Below are 20,770 nucleotides of genomic sequence, written 5' to 3' on the forward strand. Positions count from 1 at the left end.
GAGAGAAATGTACTGGATTTCGTGCACTATTCTTGTTTGTAGGCTAAGGAAGCAAATTATCCCTCCAGAAAACAACAGCTTTGGCATTCTGCAAAGATCATAGGTTACAATGACTACTGCAGTGGTTCTGGAAAAAACATCCACAAGATCCAAGTTGCAGACCCAGCTCTGCAAGCTAGCTCACAGTGAGACACTGGGCACAGTGCTACCTTCGAGCCTCAGTTTCCTCACAAAGCATATAACACATCGTCTCCTAAGATCTTGTCCTGGCTTCCAATGCTGTTGATTCAACAAAAAAAAGGTTCAACTCTGGAAGGACTGAGTTCACTCATTTTGGGGTTAGCATGCATCCTGAATCTGGTTATAGAGAATGTTAAAAACCAAAAAGCCAGCCAGACCACAAGAATCTCTCTCAATGACATTACTCAGAAGCAAAGGAAAGCAGCTCTGTTTATTCTGACCTCATAATCAAAATAAAATTAAGAGTGTAACCATACACAGCACAGAAAGATGCACAGAATAACCAGATAAGTTAGGCCATCAAGGCACATTTGAACATGGTTCCTGTGTGTTTACAATACATGGTTAGCTACAAAATGGAACTGGTTACTTTAAAAAATTCATCTAGTTAGGAAAGCAAAAAAAAAAAGTCTAACGATTACAAATTAAGAAATCTACATGTAAAGGAGGGAAAAAATATGCATCACTCAACAGTGAAGCTTTGGTAATGCCTTCATAATCAAGGTTTAAAAAAGTTTTTTAGAATAATAAAAATTCAGAAGCTTCCTCAAGCAGTTACCCACTAAAATAAAGTCTAATAAACCATGTAAACAAAGGGAGAGATATTTACACATTTACATTAGGATTTCATGAATGTTTATTAGTTGAGAATTGATCAAACAAAAACAGCTAAGATGTTCCAAAAAAGACACTGATAATGTAAATTGAGAAATATTTTTTAAAGAAAATAGCTAAACTGCTGCAATGGGTTACTTCACCTACACTGATTAAAATCAACAATCATATTAGAATTTGGAAACATTTTCTAGGTAAATTTCTAGTTTTTCTAATGTTGGGGGCATTAAAAATCAAAGGCACCATAATTCCTTACATATCCTTAAATACATTCTGAAGTATTTACGAAGAACAAAAGACAATCCAAACAAATCAACCTATAAGACATGCCATAACTAATCATTTTTAAGTCACAAATAAAATGCTTACTGAATTCACATTTGTAAACGTTAACTAAATTTGAATAACAGTTCTGCTAATTTCCAAATATTCCACAGGATACAGCAGTTATTTCATATATTTATATAAGGAGACATACCTACAAATAACACCCCCCCACACAGTTTTTTCTCCTTGAATACAGCACACGTTACTAACCTGTAAAGCTATAGGATAATTCATTTTTAAAGTTAATTACCTTGACCATGTGTGGAGCAATACAACAAATTTTCCCAAGGAAAGTTTTGGTAAGAAATAAAATACACAATAGTGAACCACTTTGTAAAAACCTGATTAAGAAAAGGTAACATCCTTCTACAAGTAGTTTATCAAAAAAGGGGCTTTCGAAATACATTATTATATTACAAATCATCAAAACTTAAAATCTAAAGTTCTACCCTTACATTTGTCTCTCAATAGGTGGGTAGAAAAGCTAGGGTTCTTTTTAAACGACAAAATTATAAGGCCCCTCTACTTTAGAAATTAAAACTGCTTACCAACTTTTCTTCTCCATTGTTTTTTCCACTGATTTAACTAGCACTTTAGCCTTCAGTTCATATGAAACAGAGAGACAAACATTCGTTGTGACAGGGAGAACACACTAAGTACAACAAATATTTTGCAAACAGATAAGAAGAGGAAAGTAGGTCAATATCCTGTGGCTAGGAAGAGACGGCCCCAGCTTCAATCCAGGGCTGTTTTATATGAGTTAATCATATAAAATTGATCGAGAGTCCATCATGGTTACATGCTGGACTCTTCTATTGACAGCCTCTCACTCGGACCCATGCTCCTGGTATTCAGAAAGCACTAGGCAGGCAATGAAAGAAGAAAGAATGAGAGACACAACTACTGCTTCTCATGCATGTGCAATCTAATTGAGGAAAGAATACTTAAGAGTAAGCTAACTAATATAATAATATGCTCACATAGGGCAGGCGATTCACCTCAAAAGGAGGAATATAGAGATGAACATTTCTGTTTAGAGGTGGAGCTACTATCATGGAGCAGGAGAATCACAGAAGGATAAATAAAGAGGTGAAACTTGACCTTGAAAGGTGAGTTGGATGTGATTAAGCAGAAAAGAAGTTTAAAGCAAGAAATAAAAAACATATTCAGAAGACGGTGACCTGGCAAAATGGTAGCAGAGGACGGCCAGTACAGGATCCCGACGAACAGTGAAGCTGGGATGAAAGGTAAGCCAAGGCTAGACTGGGAGTCAGACCTAACAAGCCCACAGTTGCCAGAGTGGTGGGAATGGGTGGGCGGGGAGAGAGAAGCATTACACAGCCCAACCAGCTTACTTATGGCACACATCAAGATGGCAACAACTGAGGCTCAGAGTCACTGGTGATGGTCCCATGGAAGATAAAACTGAGGACAGCCACTACATACAGAGGACAGGGAGCCACCAAAATGATTTTGAGCACAACAGAGACAACAAATTTAATGGAAGCTTAAGCAGAGGATGGGCGGTCTGAATTTGTTGGGAAAGTGACTAAATGCAGGGAGGACTGCTCCGTGCAGTTGTTCAGTTTGTGTACCGCATAAAAGTGGGCCAGCCAGGGTGGGAAATTAGGTGACTAAAATAAAGCTGAGCTCCTGTGGGACTGTGTCTGCCCCAAAGAGTGCTTTTTTCTCACTGCATACAGGCCCTATACAAGATAGTATACCAAGGAGTTCATTTGAGGTACCAATCTAGTAGTTGAGGAACGAGAATTAGGATAATGCTAATGCAAATGAAACAGGAGATGTGCCAAGGGAAATCACAGATGAGTCTATCATAAAAGGTGGCAAACTAATTTGATAGAGGGTGTGAAAGAAACAGGAGGGTTTAAGACTAAAGTAGAGGTTCTCTTACCCAAATGCATTAGGATTGACAATTTGGTTGATTTTTTTTTTAAGTCAGTTAAATTTGGAAGTCATAAAAAATGATACATACCTAAACATGTCATTTTAAATGAAGCTCTATAAATACACATTTATTGTCAATCTTTTGTTATCGAGCTGGAGCCTTTTCTTTGAGTATATGTCCACCATTGCACTCAACGGTCTTTCTTTTATAAACCATCCTCAAGGCATCATCCTCCAAGTCCAATTTCTTTAAAGAATGGTAATGGTAAGGCTCTAAAGAGCCCTGGAAAGTGATGTGTGGTAGACCTCGTTACCCTTTACAAATGCCCCGTACCCCTCTCTACATCCCGCCTTGCTGAATTCAGGCACACAGCCAGTGAGAGCTTCACAGCAGGCGTCCCCTCTGCCACAGGGACCAGCAATGTTCCAGAAGGTACTGCCCCATCAGACTGTGCTCTGGAGTAAGGTTAAGGACAAATGGAGCAGAGTCCCCATCTGATCCACAATGGACACACAGTGTGAACATGGGTTACTGCTTTCAGCCAGTATGATTGTCAAGTTTTACATAATCACGACTTAATCCACCACTCATGAATAACTGATAATATCAGTGAGAATACTTTTATTTTATGGTCCCCCCAATCTTTACTTATCTCAGCCGCTCTGAAATTAGCTGCAGTCATTTATGGTAATTCATTCTTACCAGGTGATTTCCAAAGCATTCAAATGAATTTTCATAGAAACAACAATTCTTTTGGCACACACGTTTAAAATCATTATATTAAACTATAATAAGTACGCCTGGCACACACAGGTCTGGGAATTAACACAGTCAGGTCTGGAGAAGCATTCATCTCAACTGGTGGGAAAAGAAACTCAAGAGCACACTACAGGGTAGCCCTCTAGCTTGGAGTATTAGTGTATACCTGGCATTGGCTGATCCATTTTACAGAGGAAAAGAGAACACCAACTAATCCAGCAAGTCTGGGAGTCAATAAAAGCTCATACTGTTTTCTAAAGCCGTGAGTCTGGACAATTACAAGAATAAATAGTACCATCATATCACCAGGTTAAAAATCTGGTTGGCTTTTCAAAAGTATATCCAACTACCATATTTAATCTGACCCAAATACATGGTCATAAGTGCTTAAGTTATTTAGGAAAGCACAAAAATAACACTTCAAATCCACAACCAGACATAGAGTCAAGAGTACAAGTCACATGTCATTCTATAACTTGGCTCTTAAAGATAGAATAAACACAGAAATTACTATTAAAAACTAAATTTGAGTTTAATAATTTAAAATCACATACTTCTTTAAAATTGTCAACACAGACAAATGTTTCTCTGAAAAGGAAATACATTCTCTTGAAAAAAGCAAAGGCTCCCAGAAAAATCTGGGTGCTTCTATTATAGGTAGCTAAATGGTATATTCATTCATGATTGACATACTTTTAGAAATCTGACATTCACTCTCTTCAATAAAAATATGTTCTTTTATGTAAAAATGATATTGATGTATTTCAATAGACTACTAAAACACTGCGTGAAGACATATACACCAGAAACCCCAAAACAACCAATATTATGTAAACATACACACACCAGAAGCCCAAAACAGCCAAACAGTTTAACACATACATACAAGTCAATCCTGACCCTAGCACCAGGCATGTAAGGCTCCCCACTCAGCACCAAATAGAATAACCTTAACTTCTATATAGCTTTAATTCAAAAAACAAAAACAAAAACAAAATCAAAAAGCCTATCTGGAAAAAAAGTAATATTATACCCTCCAAAATAAATCTGCCCCCAGGCTCTACAGGGATAGCTACCCACTCAGTCTTATTTTAACCAAAGTAAGCTCTTGAAAAGAAAGGAAACCCTGGCTGTCCACATCCCACCCCCGGACACTCCTTATTTTCCTTAGTGATTCTCCATCCTCTACTTGTCACAGAAAGATGTTCCCAGAGTTCTATCCTCCGCCTTCCTCTCTTCTCACTCCACCCTAAGCAATCCTAACATTATCCACACCTTCCACCACACGTAGCTGCCCATGATCCCCTCATCTGAACCCCAGGTCCTGGCTTTTCCCTAGGCTCCAGACCTTGTATTTCAACAGTCCCTGAAGCTCCCTCACTGCTGGATGCTCCACATCCAAAATGAACCCCTCACCTGCAGCCCTGTCTATGCAAACCATTCCCAACATCACACAAACCAGAAACTAGAGAGTTAAACCAGATTCCAACTCAGCCTGCCCCACCAACCAAGTCACTCCATCCATTGCCTGATTACACCAAAGAGTTCACAGCAATCTTTGACCCAATCATCTCATTCTCAATATCTACCGTTAGAAAATCACTCAAAATATAGAAAAGGTTATAGGTACAAAAAGGCTCATCACAGTATTACTCACAACAGCAAAGTGGCAGAAGGAACCCAAATGCCCAAAAATAAAGGGATGTTGCAGAAAATGATGGTACTCAATGGAATAATACACAACTAGAAAATTTATTTCAAATACTATGCTGCAATATAGAAAATGTATGTACTCTATGATTACGATCACATTTTAAAACATTCACATAAAGAGCCTGGAAAAGAATATTCAGAAATGACCACAGTTGATACTTTTAGAGTGGTAGGCTCATAAATGTCTTTTTAAACTCTATTTTCCTGCATCCCTTCAGCTGCTGTTCCACCTCCCGCTACATCTGTTGCAATACCAACTCAAACTCCCATAAAATAAAGTTCCCCCTAAATCCTATTATGCTCGTAGCCCTCAGCATGAGATCCTCAAAATTGATTAATTCTTTCAAGAAATCCAACTGGACATATCAACAGCTGCACAACTGGGCTCCCAACATCTGCGGGGGTTATTAACTGTTCTAGTCAGAAAAGTTCATGCACAAGCTGCTGCCAAGACAGCAACTGTAAAGCTGGAAGCTAAATCACAAGAGTCGGTGAAGTCGACTATGTATCAAGTGTTCAGCCTGGCTCACTGCCTGCCAGGTAACGAAGGGGCATTTTCTCCATGCGAGTTGCAGAGGATAGTCAGGTATTACAGCCCAGAGTCCATGAGACACAAAACAGGTCACTTCGAAGGATGGAAATTAGTACAAGTTTCCTTTAACATTTTACCTATACCTCTGTGCTGTTTTTTAAACTGGCAACAAGTACCAAGTATTAAGACTGGGCTGGCGGTTCTAGCATTATGTCTTCCATGCCCATGCCATACCCTTGGCATGCCTAAGCTAAACCCAACAACTTGATTCTCCTCCACAGTATTAGTATGTATGAAATGAAGATACAAGGTCCTGCCAACATCATGTAGCTCTGTGACAAAAGCAAACAAGCAGCTATAACTGCTGCCCTGTTCAAAAAGGGTATATAGTCATGCACCACGTCCGTTTCTGTCAACAACAGACCACACATATAATGGTGGTCCCATAAGATCAAAATGCCGTTGAAAAATTCCTATCGCCTAATGACACCATGATGCAATTACTTTGTGGTTTTATAAATTTAGGGTAGCCTAAGTGTACAGTGTTTATAAAGTCTACACTGGTGTACAGTAATGTCCTAGACCCTCACATTCACCCATCACTCACTGACTCTCCCAGAGCAACTTCTAGTCTTGCAAGCTCTATTCATAAGTGCCCTAGAGAGGTACATTTTTTATCTTTTATATCACATCTTTACTATTCCTTCTCTTTGTTTAGATACACAAATACTACCGTGTTATAATTGCCTATAATATTCAGTACAGTAACACACTGTACAGGTTTGTAGACTAGGAGCAATTGGCTATACTTGTGTTGGCTGTACCTGTATACGTGTGTTGGCTATACCTGCATATGGCTATCTGTCCCATCTAAGTTCGTGTAAGTCCACTTTGTGGTGTTTGCACAATGACAAAATCGCCTGACGACACACTTCACAGAATGTATACCCATCATTAAGCGATACATATATTGTTTCTAATTTTAAAATTTCCTATGATGTCTTTTTTTGAAAAACCAATGCTAAAAGTCTAGCTACACACATTCTATAAAACTAGATTTTACTGTAATTGTCCCAGACTTCCTTAAAGCAGAAAAATAACTATCATAAATATTTATGATATATTCAAATTAGGCATTTGTCACTGGAGATAAAAACCTAAATTGTGGAATAAGGTACAGAAAGGCATCACCTTACTTCCGTTTATTTAAATGCCCTCAACTAGATTTTATACTCAACTATGCAGCATCATTAAATTAGCAATATTCCTCATGTAAACAGCTCTGCAGCTGATACCAGGTAACATTACTGTAACCCACTACCTTCTTTCAAATCTATGTCAGCATTATTTTTAAGATACTTATAAAACACCACTGCTAAGAACAAATTCCTGTAGATAAACACACTTTGCAGGAAAGTCCATTTCTCCACCCACAATTACATCAAAAGAGCAGCATGAAAGAAAAGCTGGAAAGTTCGCTGAACTTTTCAGTGATTAAAATCAATGGGGTTTTGAAGAAATTTGCCAGATTTGGCATGGTTTCTTTGTAAAAATGTATTTTGGTAATTTTCCAGAATTCTGCTGGAAAACTTCAAAAATTCTGACACATACCAAAATGGCAGCAACACAGATAACCCTAGGCAAAATAGGCAAAGAGGAAAAATTTAACTTCAACATCCCCTCAATCTTCCCTTCCTTGCAGCCACCCAATCTTCCAAGATTCCTAGTGCTTTTAGGAGGCCACAGCCCCCCAGAGTTCATTAATTTGTCAGCAAATAAATTAACTATCAATTAATTCTAGGTGTAAGTAAGTAAAGGGCAACTTCATTTAGATTTCTGAGAGTGAAAAGTTATATTTACCTATTTTGACAATAAAAATAAAACTGATGCTTTATTTTGAATGGAATAAATGGGTGCATCCAAGAACAGAAAACCAAACACCGCATGTTCTCACTCATAGGTGGGAACTGAACAATGAGATCACTTGGACTCGGGAAGGGGAACATCACACACCGGGGCCTATCATGGGGAGGAGGGAGGGGAGGGAGGGGGGAGGGGGGAGGGATTGCATTGGGAGTTATACCTGATATAAATGACGAGTTGATGGGTGCTGACGAGTTGATGGGTGCAGCACAGCAACATGGCACAAGTATACATATGTAACAAACCTGCACATTATGCACATGTACCCTAGAACTTAAAGTATAATAATAATAAGAAATAAAAATAAATAAAAATAAATGGGTGCATCATTTCTGCACGACGGCCAGTAAAGAAGATGGATTAAAAGGAGAGACTTTCAAGGGGACGGGGGAGGAAGAGGGGACCGGATGAAAGAGAGACAGATGGCAAGAGGCCCACTAAGGGAGCACAGAAGAAACAAAAAGGGAAAATAATGACAGACAAAAAAAAAAAAAAATTCACAGAAAAGGGGGATTCACAAGGAATAGCCCCATCTTCTAACTTTTGGGGATACTTCTGCTAAAGACTTTTCAATACCGTGACTTAGTTTCTGCAACTATAAGCACAAATGGGAAGGTCCTTCACCTGTGAATGCCACTAGAGCAGGCCCACCCCTGGCTTCTCACTCTCTCCTGTCCCTTTTTAGCAAACCACTTGAAGACTGCCAGCCTGACTTTTCTTTCTTCAAATAATTTTATTATATTATTAGTACAGAGGTAACATAACCAGATTACAGAAGATTTAGAAAATAGAGAGTTAAAAGTAAAAGTCACCCCAATCTACTATCCTAACACAATCACTGTTAACGTTTTGGTTTCTTTTTTTTGCCATGTTTCTCCCTATATTTTCCAAAGGAGTCCCCCGTACGAAATCCTAAATTATATGCACTGCTAGGATTCAAACAGGTTTAAATATCTGGTGTGGGAGAGGAGGAACCCCAGGAATGCATTGCAGGAAAGGCTGAACAGTAGTAACTAACATCTACACCAAGTGCTTGCTCTGTGCCTGACACTGTTCTAGGGACTGCATATGAGTTGATTCATTTAATCCTTACTATAACCCAAAGAAGGCAGTTCTGCAAAATTATCCACATTGTGCAGACGAGAAAAAGGAGGCAGACAGTTTAAGCTAAAAGGCCAAGGTCCGGGGGCTACCAGGCAGAAGAGTCAAGTTTCAAAAACCAGTACTGTCTCCAGAGACCAGCCCGTAACCACTGCACCACATAGCTTTTCACTATAGAGAGGACTCATCTCAATGTAAGCTCAGTCATGCTTGCCCCAGAGCAAAGCCTCAATGACCAAACAGAGCACGGATTCTAGGTAGAATAAGGTGTGTGTAACTCAGCTTGGATCCCATCCCATTGTCATGTCTGAGCCCTCAGTGTGTGTTTAAGAGACGGTGAAGGAGGGAGAGTGAAGGCTGAGATGCTGGACAAAACACAGAAGGCCCTGTTCACCACCCCTCCCAGAAAGGGCAGAGCAGTCTTCTTCCGACCTGACCCGACCTAAAAGGACCCAGCCTATTAGTGCAGAGCTCGGGAGGAAACTGCTGAGCAGGACACTTGTGTCCAGCAGACGCCAGGACCCAAAGGCTGCAGGAGTGGCAATACTCAAAATGCAGAGGGGGTTGGGGCATGGGCAGTGGCCCCTTTCAAGCCTCATCATGGAAGTAGCTCTCTGAATCTAGGCAGCTTCATTTGGCAGGATGAGGAAATACTGACCAAAAATAAGTATCTTCACTTTGTCGTAATAGTGTATAAAACACTGTTAAATACCACTATTATGATAATTTACTAAGAATTAATAACTTGATTTAAGTCATCAGTCACTAAAATTCCCATCCTTGTATCATTCAGAGTCGAGTCCCACCTTGGGGCTTCTGAGCCTCTTTTTATTGCCTAGAAAGTTTTCCATCCTCCTCAATCTCTAACACCAACTCATCCTTCAGGCAGCTGTGTGAATGTTTATTTCCTAAGCCAGGCTTGTACCACAATCTAATTTTCCCTCTCTCCGCCTTTCTCACAGCCCCCTGTCCTTTTCCTTCACAGTATCGAAGCCAATTCATGAATATATATTTACCTGTGTCCATTTCCACGATGTCTCTTTCCCTTCACCTTCATGAGAGCAGAAACCACATTGTTTTGTTCAACATTAAAGACTCAGTACAGGACAGGTGTGGTGGCTCATACCTGTAATCCTAACACTTCAGGAGGCTGAGGAGGGAGGATCACTTGAGGCCAGATCAAGATCAGCCTGGGTAACAAAGCAAGACCCTGTCTCCACAAAAAAATGTAAAAATTAGTGGGGCGTGGAGATGCTGCCTGTAGTCCTAGCTGCTTGGGAGGTGGAGACAGCAGGATCACTTGTGCCCAGGAGTTTGGTCCTGCAGTGAGCTGTGATCACACCACTATACTCCGGCCTGAGCAACAGAGAGACCCTGTCTCTAAAACAGAAACAAAAACGCAGTACATAGTACAGTGCCTGAAACATACTAGGCACCTAAACATTTGATGAGTTAATAAATGAACACATTAAACAACTAAAAGTCACCCTTCCTCACTTCTAAAAGTATCACATATGATTTTTAAATTAGGCCAGGTGTGGTGGCTCACACCTGTAATCCCAGAACTTGGAAGACCAAGGCAAGAGAACTGATTGAGGCCAGGAGCCTGGGACCAATGAGACATTATCTCTACAAAAAATTTTAAAATTAGTTGGGCATGGAGGCGCATACCAATAGTCCTAGATACTTGGGAGGCTGAGGTGGGAGGCTCACTTGAATCCAGGAGTTTGAGGACACACTGAGCTATGATCACACCACTGCATTCCAGCCTATGCAACAGAGCCAGACCCTGTCTCTAAAATAAATAAATAAATAAATAAATAAAGTGAATTATGACATTTTCAATAAAGGCTAAGTTATTTTGTGCTCTATTAGAAAAGCCACCCAACTGCAGGCTCCCATAGCAAACACAGGTTTAGACGTGAACTTGATCAATCAAGAACTATTTATAAACAAATACAAAACCAATCCCTTTCTTGTACACCAGCAACACTAACGAGAAATGTACTAAATAATTCATTCACAATGACCACAGAAACCTTCATGGTGCTTCATGCACCTTGGCAGGAATCTAACAAAAGGTATGAAAGAGTTTTACACATAAAACGATAAAATTTCATCGAAGGACATAAAAGACCTATTAAAGAGGCTTATGAGGTTTGTGGATGGGAAACCATGAAACCATAAAGATGTCAATTCTTCCTGAATTTCTATTCAAATGCAACACAATTTGAATAACACAAAATTAAAGACAAAAGCCCCACAAGTGACAAGCTTGCTGAACATATGTGCAAGCTACCCTGTGGGGGAAACAGAGGAGAACGTGATGTGCATGTGATGCGCCAACTGACGCAAATATGGAAGATGGAATTTTGTGGGAATTCCAACAATTTAACTGTATGAATGTGTAAGTTACTTTCAACATTTCATTGTGCTTCAGGTATTTTCTTCTTTTTTTTTTTTTTTTTTAGTTGTGAAACAGTAAGTGTTGTAAGTTCAGAAGAACAAGGGCATCCTGGTCTAGGAAAACTGACAGAGAAGATGGGCACAAAGCTGGGCACAGAAAGATGTGTCAATGTGATAGGGGAGAGGAGCTTCTGGGGGGAAGGAATGACCCAGAACAACAAGATAAAAGCACAAGACACACAGTTGAGAGTGAACCAAGTACGGCTCACATGGAATGCACTTTCCCACAGTAGGCCAGGCAGTGACAGAACCTAAAAAGGTACAGTGAAGTGACCATGGCAGTGTTATCTACAAAATGATCCCCCCAAAACATGGTACAATGGTGACATAAGTTGGGACATGTGAACATTATATCTTTCTCTTGGGAATTCATAGTACACAGTCACGAATGAAGGCCATGAGAAGTCTTTCTACAAAGAAACTTAACCAACTATTCTAACGTGTACCTGGCCAAGGATCCCCTTTTACAGGAACATCTATCAACTTTATGGGTGGATTTTTTTTTTTCCGACTTACTAATTTTTTACTGAACAACTCACTTTGGGTAACACTATACCCTAGTAACTCAGCCTTTTAAAGGTCTGAACCAGAATGAGGGCTTGAGGATTTGCAAAGGGCCAAGATAGCAGGGAACAATAAATCAGACATAGTGACTGACAGGAGGAATGTAAGGGTCACAGAAAATGGGGAAGTAGGTGATGTTCTAGAATCCAAAGTCAAGACGGTGATGAAAAGGCTATTAGCACAAACAGTGAAGTCCATAGGGGACCAAGTATTATGTAAGAGGTAATAAATTTGGATTTCCACAGGTTTGGAGAGACAGATATCTCCCTAGAAAGAAAACTAAGCAAGAGGTTAAGACTTGGAGTCAGTTTCTCAGATCTGTCCCCTGTGAACTTTCGGAGCTGAGCAAGTCTCAAGTACAATGAAGGAGTTACAGTGGTGACCTTTAAGACACTTTTCAATAGCAACTTTCTGCCATTCCAAAAATTGAAAATTTGAAATAAAAATACCAATATAATCAAGTTCTATCTTTAAAGTGTGAAATGTGTGAACGTAGGATAAAAATAAACAATTCAAGATGAATTTCAGTAAATAGATGAGAGGTTTTTAAGAGATCATGCAATTACAGCCACTCAAGAGACATCTATGAACCTTTATAAAGCTGACATCAGGCGTCTAACTCTATTTTCCTCCCTGAATGTCACAGAATACCTGCAGAATACTACAGCAAATAAGCCCTGAACCTGACCAATGTGGCAGTTCATATATTTTTATGAATAGCTCTCAACACTTTGAAAATTTCAGGCAAGTGAGAACTTTTTCATAAATAGCTCACTATATCAGGGGTAGCTCAAAACTGTGATCTACCTATTATGACTATTAGCAGATTATATGAGGACCACAAAAATAACAAGCCACGCAAATTGGCATAGGCCCAATGTCTATGAAAATTAAGCCTTTCCTTAAAGCATTTAGACTATGGGTCTAAAATGAATAAAACAGAGACCAATCACTCTGAAGTACTTTGAAGGGAAAAAAATGATCAGTTAGGAAGCTAGTATATTTGCAATCCGAACATCACAAATAGCACTCAGGATCTAACATAAAATTTAAAGCAAAGCAGCAACGATGGAGGAGAGAGAAGGTGTACACTGGAAAATGTAAGTGGCACCAGCAGGAATCTTGCAATTAAGGTTCTTTGTGTATTTTGGGGGAGCTTTGTTGTTGTAGTTGCAGTGTGAAAATGCTTTCATGTAACCAGTGAAAATTAAGTAGGCAAATGACGTGTATACGTACTATAATGTCAATAACTAATAATCTGTTCCACTGTCCTTTCAATTCAGTTTTCTAAAAAATCTTTAAAGACATTGCATTCTTTTTTTAAACAAATTTAAAAACCTGTAATGTACAATTCTGAACTACATTACTACATTTTCATTTTAACACAAGAAAATTAAGCCATCTGTGCAATCTTAAAGCATCTTGAGTCCAGGAAGAATTGGACTGAAAGTCCCCGGAAGGCAGAGATTTGGTTTTCTCTTAAGCCTCTCTTAAGTTATCAAGGAAAGACAGGCCCCTCGCGTTTTCAGAAACTTATCAGGTGCTTATCTGATAAGCAAAAGAAGAATGTCCAGTTTTACTTTTCTGCTATTTCTAAAACTGCCTATCTTGGGAGAATACAAATTCCACACCAACTCTCCTCCCGAAACCCAGCTCTGCAACGGCATCCACACCGCTTCATTCTCACACATCAAAGATCTGAGCTCCGAGACTGGATGCCCTGTGGCATGCTGCTCGCAGGCAGACTGGAGACCAGAGATCAGTCAAACTCCCTGAAACTCCCAGATGACAATCTATTCCTGAAGATAAAGGCATGGCCAGCGAGAGGGTAAGAAAAGGGACTGGCTATTCAGTCTCTCACTAGCAGGCTGAATCTTGTCTCCCTCAGTTGAGGAAGGAGAATGACACAGGACTGAGAAGCCAAAGCACTCAGAAAAGGACAAACTGAGAAGCAGTTCAATCAGTTCTCCTAGCTTTGGACCAGCCAAGGACACCTGCAGGAACCCTGACTCCAAGTGACAAAGGAAACAAGCCAGGAAGGAGAGGGACAATAGGTGGGCTCTCCCTGTAACTCCTTAAAACGAACTCCTTACAAGTGACCAAAGCATCAACGTACTCACCCAAAGAACCAAAGTATTTGCCCAAAGCTTCACAGTACTCATTCAAAGCTTCACAGTACTCATTCAAAGCTTCACAGTACTCATTCAAAGCTTCACAGTACTCATTCAAAGCTTCACAGTACACCCTACCTGGTGGCACTTCGTTGTTCTGGGAAGCAAGTGGTCTCTGAGGCTTGATCTCTGGGCTAGTGACTCAATTCCCTCATCTACAAATATCTCCTACTAAAGGATAGTGATGAGAAGGAAATCAACCTACAGAAAGTACCCAGCATAAGGCCTAGCACAAAGCAAGCACCCAATACTTAAAAAACAGTAGCATGAGTTATATCATATAACTCATTATGAATGATTCATTCTTTGGAGACTTGGCATGTCTGGTCCACAAGAGCCTTTTAAAATGCAAATATGACTGAAGTCTATTAACAGCCTTAGTTGACAGCCACGTTGAACACAGGATGAGGAAGGGATGCTGGCAGGTGTGCAGAGAAGAGGGTTGGCAGAGGTACCAAGGACCTGCCATGCACCAGGGAAGACACTGTTATTCAAACCTTCTCCCATTGAATGGTAGTTTATATATCATTTTTTTGGACCTCAGTCAGGGTTCTGAACCTGAACCCTTTCACATCATTGGAGGCTGGAGGAAATAAAACCTAAGTCGGAGAAGAAGCTGGCACCTGTGTTCAGTTTTGTTCCACTCTCTTGCTTCTGTTTGTTCCCAGCTTTTGTCTCAAAAGCAAGTGTTCCCCTGGCCTTGGTCACTACAGCTGTCATAGCCATTTTCATTTCACCAACATCCACTCTTGGAATGCATCCCCCTGCCCTGCTAAAACGTCCCTGAAGGCACAATGGATTTCCTTTCTTCCTTTTAAAATGTGTCTAATGCATTGCCTTGCATGACCTGTGTGCTTAATAAAATATGAACTGATGAAGAAGAGGCTGAGAACTGCAAAGACCTACCAAAGGCTGGAAGAGTGTAATGCTGGGAAACATCCTTTTTCCTCCTCTATGCTGCTTATGGGAAGTTGGAAGGTGGTCACCTGCTAGAGTTTAGCAAACCATGTGTCTGCCTCTCCTCCAGAGGCAAACGTCTAAAACAGCCAGTGGAGGAGAATTTCATTGCCCGAGGAGACTAAAGTTACTGTCACCTATACCACAAAACCTGAGAAGACCCCAAATGGTGTCCTAGCTTGAAATAAACAAGGCAGAACTTCCAGTCTTCAAATTCTTATCTTAGAAACAAAACAAAACACCCAATATTGACTTTTCCATTTGCCCAGGAGCATTCTGAGGAATCCACAAACAATCCATGATGCCAAGTGTTAAACTCCATTCTGCTCCTGTACTTGGTGTCAAGGTCTGGTACCTCCTGCCCAGTGCCACTGTCAGTGCCACCCTAAGGACAGACACCACTGCTATTCCCTTTTCATGCAGATGCCTAAACTAGTTTACTTCCCCTGTGGGGAAGGGATGAGCACAAAAATCATGCAGAATATGTGTTCCCACAGAGCTCAGAAAGTTGATGATCTCAGAGGATATTGTACAGAAAGACCCTTGACACTTCCCTAAGGAAGAATGTCTTCTGTAAAAGGCTACTGCCAACACAAAAAGCATGTGCTGAGAAAAATCTACGGCCTGCTGCTGCGAGTGTTTCCAATTCTGATGTCCCACTTCCTCTTTATAAGCACATTCCTTCCCTCCTTATTTCTCTTCTTAAAAAGACACTCTGGCATTGGGTCTCAGTTAAGAAGCAAAGTGCAATGTTCTATTAAAGGCTGTAAGATAAAAAGGGCTTAAAATGGATTTCAATAAACATAAAAGCCTAGAATGCAATATAAGATCTACTGTGTTCTATCACTTTTAATGTTTGGAAAAAAGAACTTATTTTTAAATGTTGGCAGCCTAACTTTTTAAAAATAAAGTTTCATTCACTTACAGCTTATTCACACAGGCCATAACATACAGCTCTTTAGCAATACAGTTCTAAGAGTTATAATGTCCTAACCTGGCCTTCCAAACCTATCTCACAGTGGTTTTTGGAAGAATCAATAATAGATGTGAAAGTAATTTGAAATCTGCCAAGGGCTAATCAACTAGATAATCAAACTGTTGTTATTCCTATTATTAACACATATCATAGCATACAGTATATACCTAAAGAGTATGGACTCTGGAATTCCAAATCACACTTCCACCACTTACTAGTTAGCTACACAAGCACAGATGGTCCTCAATTTAAAATGGTTCAACTTAGGATTTTTTGACTCTACAATGGTGCAAAAATGATAGGCATTCAGTGGAAATCGTACTTAGAATTTTGAATTGTGATGTTTTCTGGGGCTAGCCATATGCAGTATGATACCCTATCGCCATGCTGGGCAGTGGCAGTGAGCCGCAGCTCCCAGTCAGCCACACAATCACAAGGATGAACAACCAATACTTTACAGTGGACCGTGTTACCAGATGACTTTGCCCAACTGTAGGCTAATGTAACTGTTCCAGACACATTAAAGGTTCGGTACATTAGGTGTATTAAATGAATTTTCAACTTACAATATTTTCAACTTATGATGGGTTTATCAGGACATAACCCCATTGTAAATCTAGGAGCTTCTGTACGGTGTAAGGGGCAAGTTACGTAACTCCTCCAGGCCTCAGTTTCCACTGGAAAATGGAGATAACACCCACTTTATCAAGTTGTTGTGATGATGAATATAGTAAATGTATGTAAAATTCTTGGCACGTAATGAACACATATTAAATGATAGCTCTAATTATTGTTAGGCTAATTAAAATTCAAACGTTCGGCCAGGTGCAGTGGCTCACGCCCGTAATCCCAGCACTTTGGGAGGCCGAGGAGGGCAGATCACGAGGTCAGGAGATCAAGACCATCCTGGCTAACACAGTGAAACCCGGTCTCTACTAAAAATACAAAAAATTAGCCGGGCGTGGTGGCGGGCGCCTGTAGTCCCAGCTACTTGGAAGGCTGAGGCAGGAGAATGGCATGAACCCGGGAGGCGGAGCTTGCAGTGGGCTGAGATTGCGCCACTGCACTCCAGCCTGGGCGACAGAGCGCGACTCCGTCTCAAAACAAAACAAAACAAAAAATCCAAATGTTCAGCTATTGAAAACAGTAGAAGGGAGACAGATGAGACGACAATCTTACCCAAAGGAGTACAAATGCTAAAAACATGGATGCTACATGCTGGAGATCCCTTCTTAGCCAAACACCACCCACCCACCTCACTCCCTCTTCTTCCCCATGATGTCAGACGTTCCTCCTTGCTTTGCATAACTGCAGCGATCAGGGAAAGTTAGTCTTTAACTCCAGGCTTGACAAAGTGATGATTCATCCTGGGAAGGGGGTACAGCCTGTTGCCAGCCTTATCACACAATCAGGCATCCACCAGAATGGCCAGAGGCCAGAGACCAGAGACCAGCCACTTAGGATTCTGCTGTCTGTCCGCATCTCCAGTAGTGGCAGTGTTCAGATGCTTTACATTTTGTTAATGTATAGAACAATGAGTACTTGAGAGGAATTCAATTGTGTTGTATTTTATAAAACAATTCACAGCATAAGTGAAAAGTCCAAAATGGTAAGACAACAACAAAACAAGTCTCCCTCTGTTAGCTGCCCCAGCACAACGTTTTGCCAGGCAGTGTGTTAGTTCTAATGACAAACAGCTTGACGGTTGGACACCATCCCACTTCAACTTCACATCATAACGGCTCCTGAGGACAAGTCCCAGTGCTTTTCAGCCTGGCCTGAAAATCTGACCACATCCCCCACGAAAAAGACAAACCCTCAGCAGTAGCTTACACAGCTCTTTTCCATTACCATTTAGTGGGCAGGAGACATTTTTTTCCGCCACAGCAAGCTCCTAATTCGCCTTCTCAGGTTAAGAGGCTTTCAAACTTGGTTCATCTCAAAATAAATGGCCAAAGGGGTGATTTAATGGCGGACCCTCAGCTTGTCAAAGAGGCAGCTCTGGGCCACTTCCCAATCCTGTCTGCAGCCAGACTACTACAACAGAATGTCTCCTAAATTATCACCACAGTAATTCTAAACTTCAGTCCGACTTTGGGAATCCTTCCACCAGTGTCCCATAGGTACAAACCATGAATGCCTGGAAATGTCAGCCTCCTCCCGAAACAGTTTTGCTTGGAATACCCCATTCAAAAAACACACATCATTCAATCCCCCATAGCTTCCTCCCCACGTCAGCCAATCCTTTGGGGATTCTCGATTCCAATCTAGGAAAGGGTCGCTTAACAAATGTCTGACATATTACGTTTAATTCTACCACCTCTAAATGATCCTCACACAGAGAGTGAAAGCACAGAACACTTGAATGCCAGGGCTCCTCAGTTCAAACCCCAAACGCTGGTGTGTGTGGTGTGTTTTCTGGGACAAACTGTAAAAGTGTTTTTCAATTGTGTTACATAGTCTGATTCATTTATAACAATGTCTAATTTTCTGGTGGTTTCTGCCCTCAAACAGTCCTGCAAAACTGTTGTACTATATTATACTATTAAAAAATTTATGTCAAAATTGATTCTATAAAATTTGTCTCCTACCCATTCCAGCCAATATCCACTAGCTACACACACAGACCCAGAGGCACACACATACACACCATAACAGTTCATAGCAAAATTTTTTCAATTCTCAAAAAAAAAAAAAAAAGGGGGGGAGGAGGGCTTCTTTCACTGTAATTAACAAGAGTTGCTTTGAGCAATCTAACATTGGGAGCGCCTAGAAACTCAAGAAGCACACAACTCGTTGCAGCAACAAACGTTGGGCCGAAGCCTGAACAAAGCGCTACAAATAAGCTCCAGAAACTCACAGGGCCCTTGAACAAAATGTTGTGTGTTTGCAATTACCTCTCCAGCGCGCTCTCATCACCCTCTCCCAACCCTCTCCCCAAGTCTCTTCCCGGTCCCAGCACCCTTCGTGGCTCCCGTCTCTAATCTGCTTTCCATTCCAGCCCCGCCCCCTTCTCCTTCCCTCTCTGGGACCGTGAATCAATCCCATCCCGGGCAGGAAACGAGACCCAGGGCAACCCCCTCCGCTGCGGCGGAACAAAGGAGGCGAGCGCAGCTGCACGCGCAGGGAGGCCCACAGCGTCCCGGGCCCCTCCTCCCCCGCCGCCGCCGGGGCACACCGCACCTGAACCCCACTCCCCAGGACGCCCCATTGTTCTCCCTCCGCTTTCCTGCCCGGAGGAAGCCACGCCGTGTCTTTCCAGGGAGCCAGGAAACAGCTGTGGGCCACAGGGATGGAGGGGCTGTGGGTGAACACGAGGACAGCCGAGATTCGACTCTCCCCACAGGTACGAGAGGCATGTGGCAAAGAGCGAGCAACTTAGTTTACAAGCCCTCCTTCCCTCCCGCCACCCCCGAAGCCACTGCGGAGTCACGACCACCCTCCGCGACCTACAGCGTGCGCGGTTCCCGCCGCAGCGCCGCCTCCCCCGAGACAGCTGCAGAACCCGCTGACCCCCGCCCGCAGGGGGCGACCGGGCCAGGGACCGCGGGCACAAAGGCGCGGGGCGTGCGCCTCGGGGGCCGCGGCCGGACGCAGAGAGAAGGGCAGGGGAGAGAGAAAGCGCTCGCGCTACCTTGCTTGGCGCTACCTCGCCGGGCGCCACTCCGCCTCCACGTCGTCCTCGCTCTCCGGTGGCGCTCCGGGACGCGGGCCCTGCCTTGGGCTGCGGGGCTCCCGACGCGGCTGTTTGGCCAAGGCTGTCCCGCGGCTGCTGGCCGACTGCGCGCCCCGCGCTCAGGCACTGCCTCCACGCGCCGCGGTTGAGACTCCCGTGCGCACCCGGCTGCGGAGTGCTCAGCGGCGGCGGGAGGAGCCCGGCCACTCCCCTCTAGCCCGCTGGCGGAGGGGCCGGCCGAGGGGCGGGGGCGACGACCTCGCTGCCTGGGATTCGCCCCTCGGCGCGCGGGCAGGAACAGGAGCCACCGCCTCCGAGCCGACTCACCTCCGGCCGCCCGGTGCCGGCTTCACAGCGCCCCCCGGTGAGCGTCGTGGCGGCCTCCGCGCCTTGCGGGTTTGCGGCCCGACCCTCTGCACCGGGGGTGAGCCTGGATGGGACGAGGCTTGAGGGAAGGAAGGGCGACCGTCGCGGCCCCCACGGAAGGCAGTCTTTCTACCTTTTTTCTTCCAGACTTATTGACATAAAATGAGAAATACAACGTTTGACAACTCGAAGCCAGCCTGGGGGCACATTCCGGCAAAGAGTGGAAGTAAGTCTCAATTTTTCCTCCTCCCCAAGATGAAAATGTTTGGATGCCAAGAATATCAGAAAATATTAATTTCACAGAAAAAGAAAAAAGAATACTGAGTGGTGTGGTGTTTCTTCATTTACAAGGCTTTTAATATCTTTTAAATTACTTGATCTCACATTGTGGGTAATAGCTACTGGCCAATTCTTTATGTTATAGATAAATGAGAGATAGTTTAAAAGAAATTTGAAATATCCATACATATTTGAATAG

General features: G+C 42.3%; 1 protein-coding gene across 5 annotated transcripts in view; it reads right to left on the bottom strand.

Annotated features, from left to right (window-relative positions):
* Nucleotides 1-20,251, bottom strand: part of MYO1B (myosin IB) — a 182,253-nt gene extending 162,002 nt beyond the window's left edge. For 4 of the 5 annotated variants that reach the window (XM_050751697.1, XM_050751695.1, XM_050751696.1 and 1 more), the window contains exon 1: nt 19,885-20,251. The gene's annotated coding sequence lies outside the window, so the exon portion shown is untranslated. Of the gene's footprint in view, nt 1-1,730; nt 2,116-19,884 lie in introns of those variants that run through there. The other variant, XM_050751694.1, reaches the window with a different exon arrangement.
* Nucleotides 20,252-20,770: the final 519 nt, after the last annotated feature.

The sequence above is a fragment of the Macaca thibetana genome, chromosome 12 (assembly GCF_024542745.1).
Source record: "Macaca thibetana thibetana isolate TM-01 chromosome 12, ASM2454274v1, whole genome shotgun sequence".
In the NCBI taxonomy this organism is placed as follows: Eukaryota; Metazoa; Chordata; class Mammalia; order Primates; family Cercopithecidae; genus Macaca; species Macaca thibetana.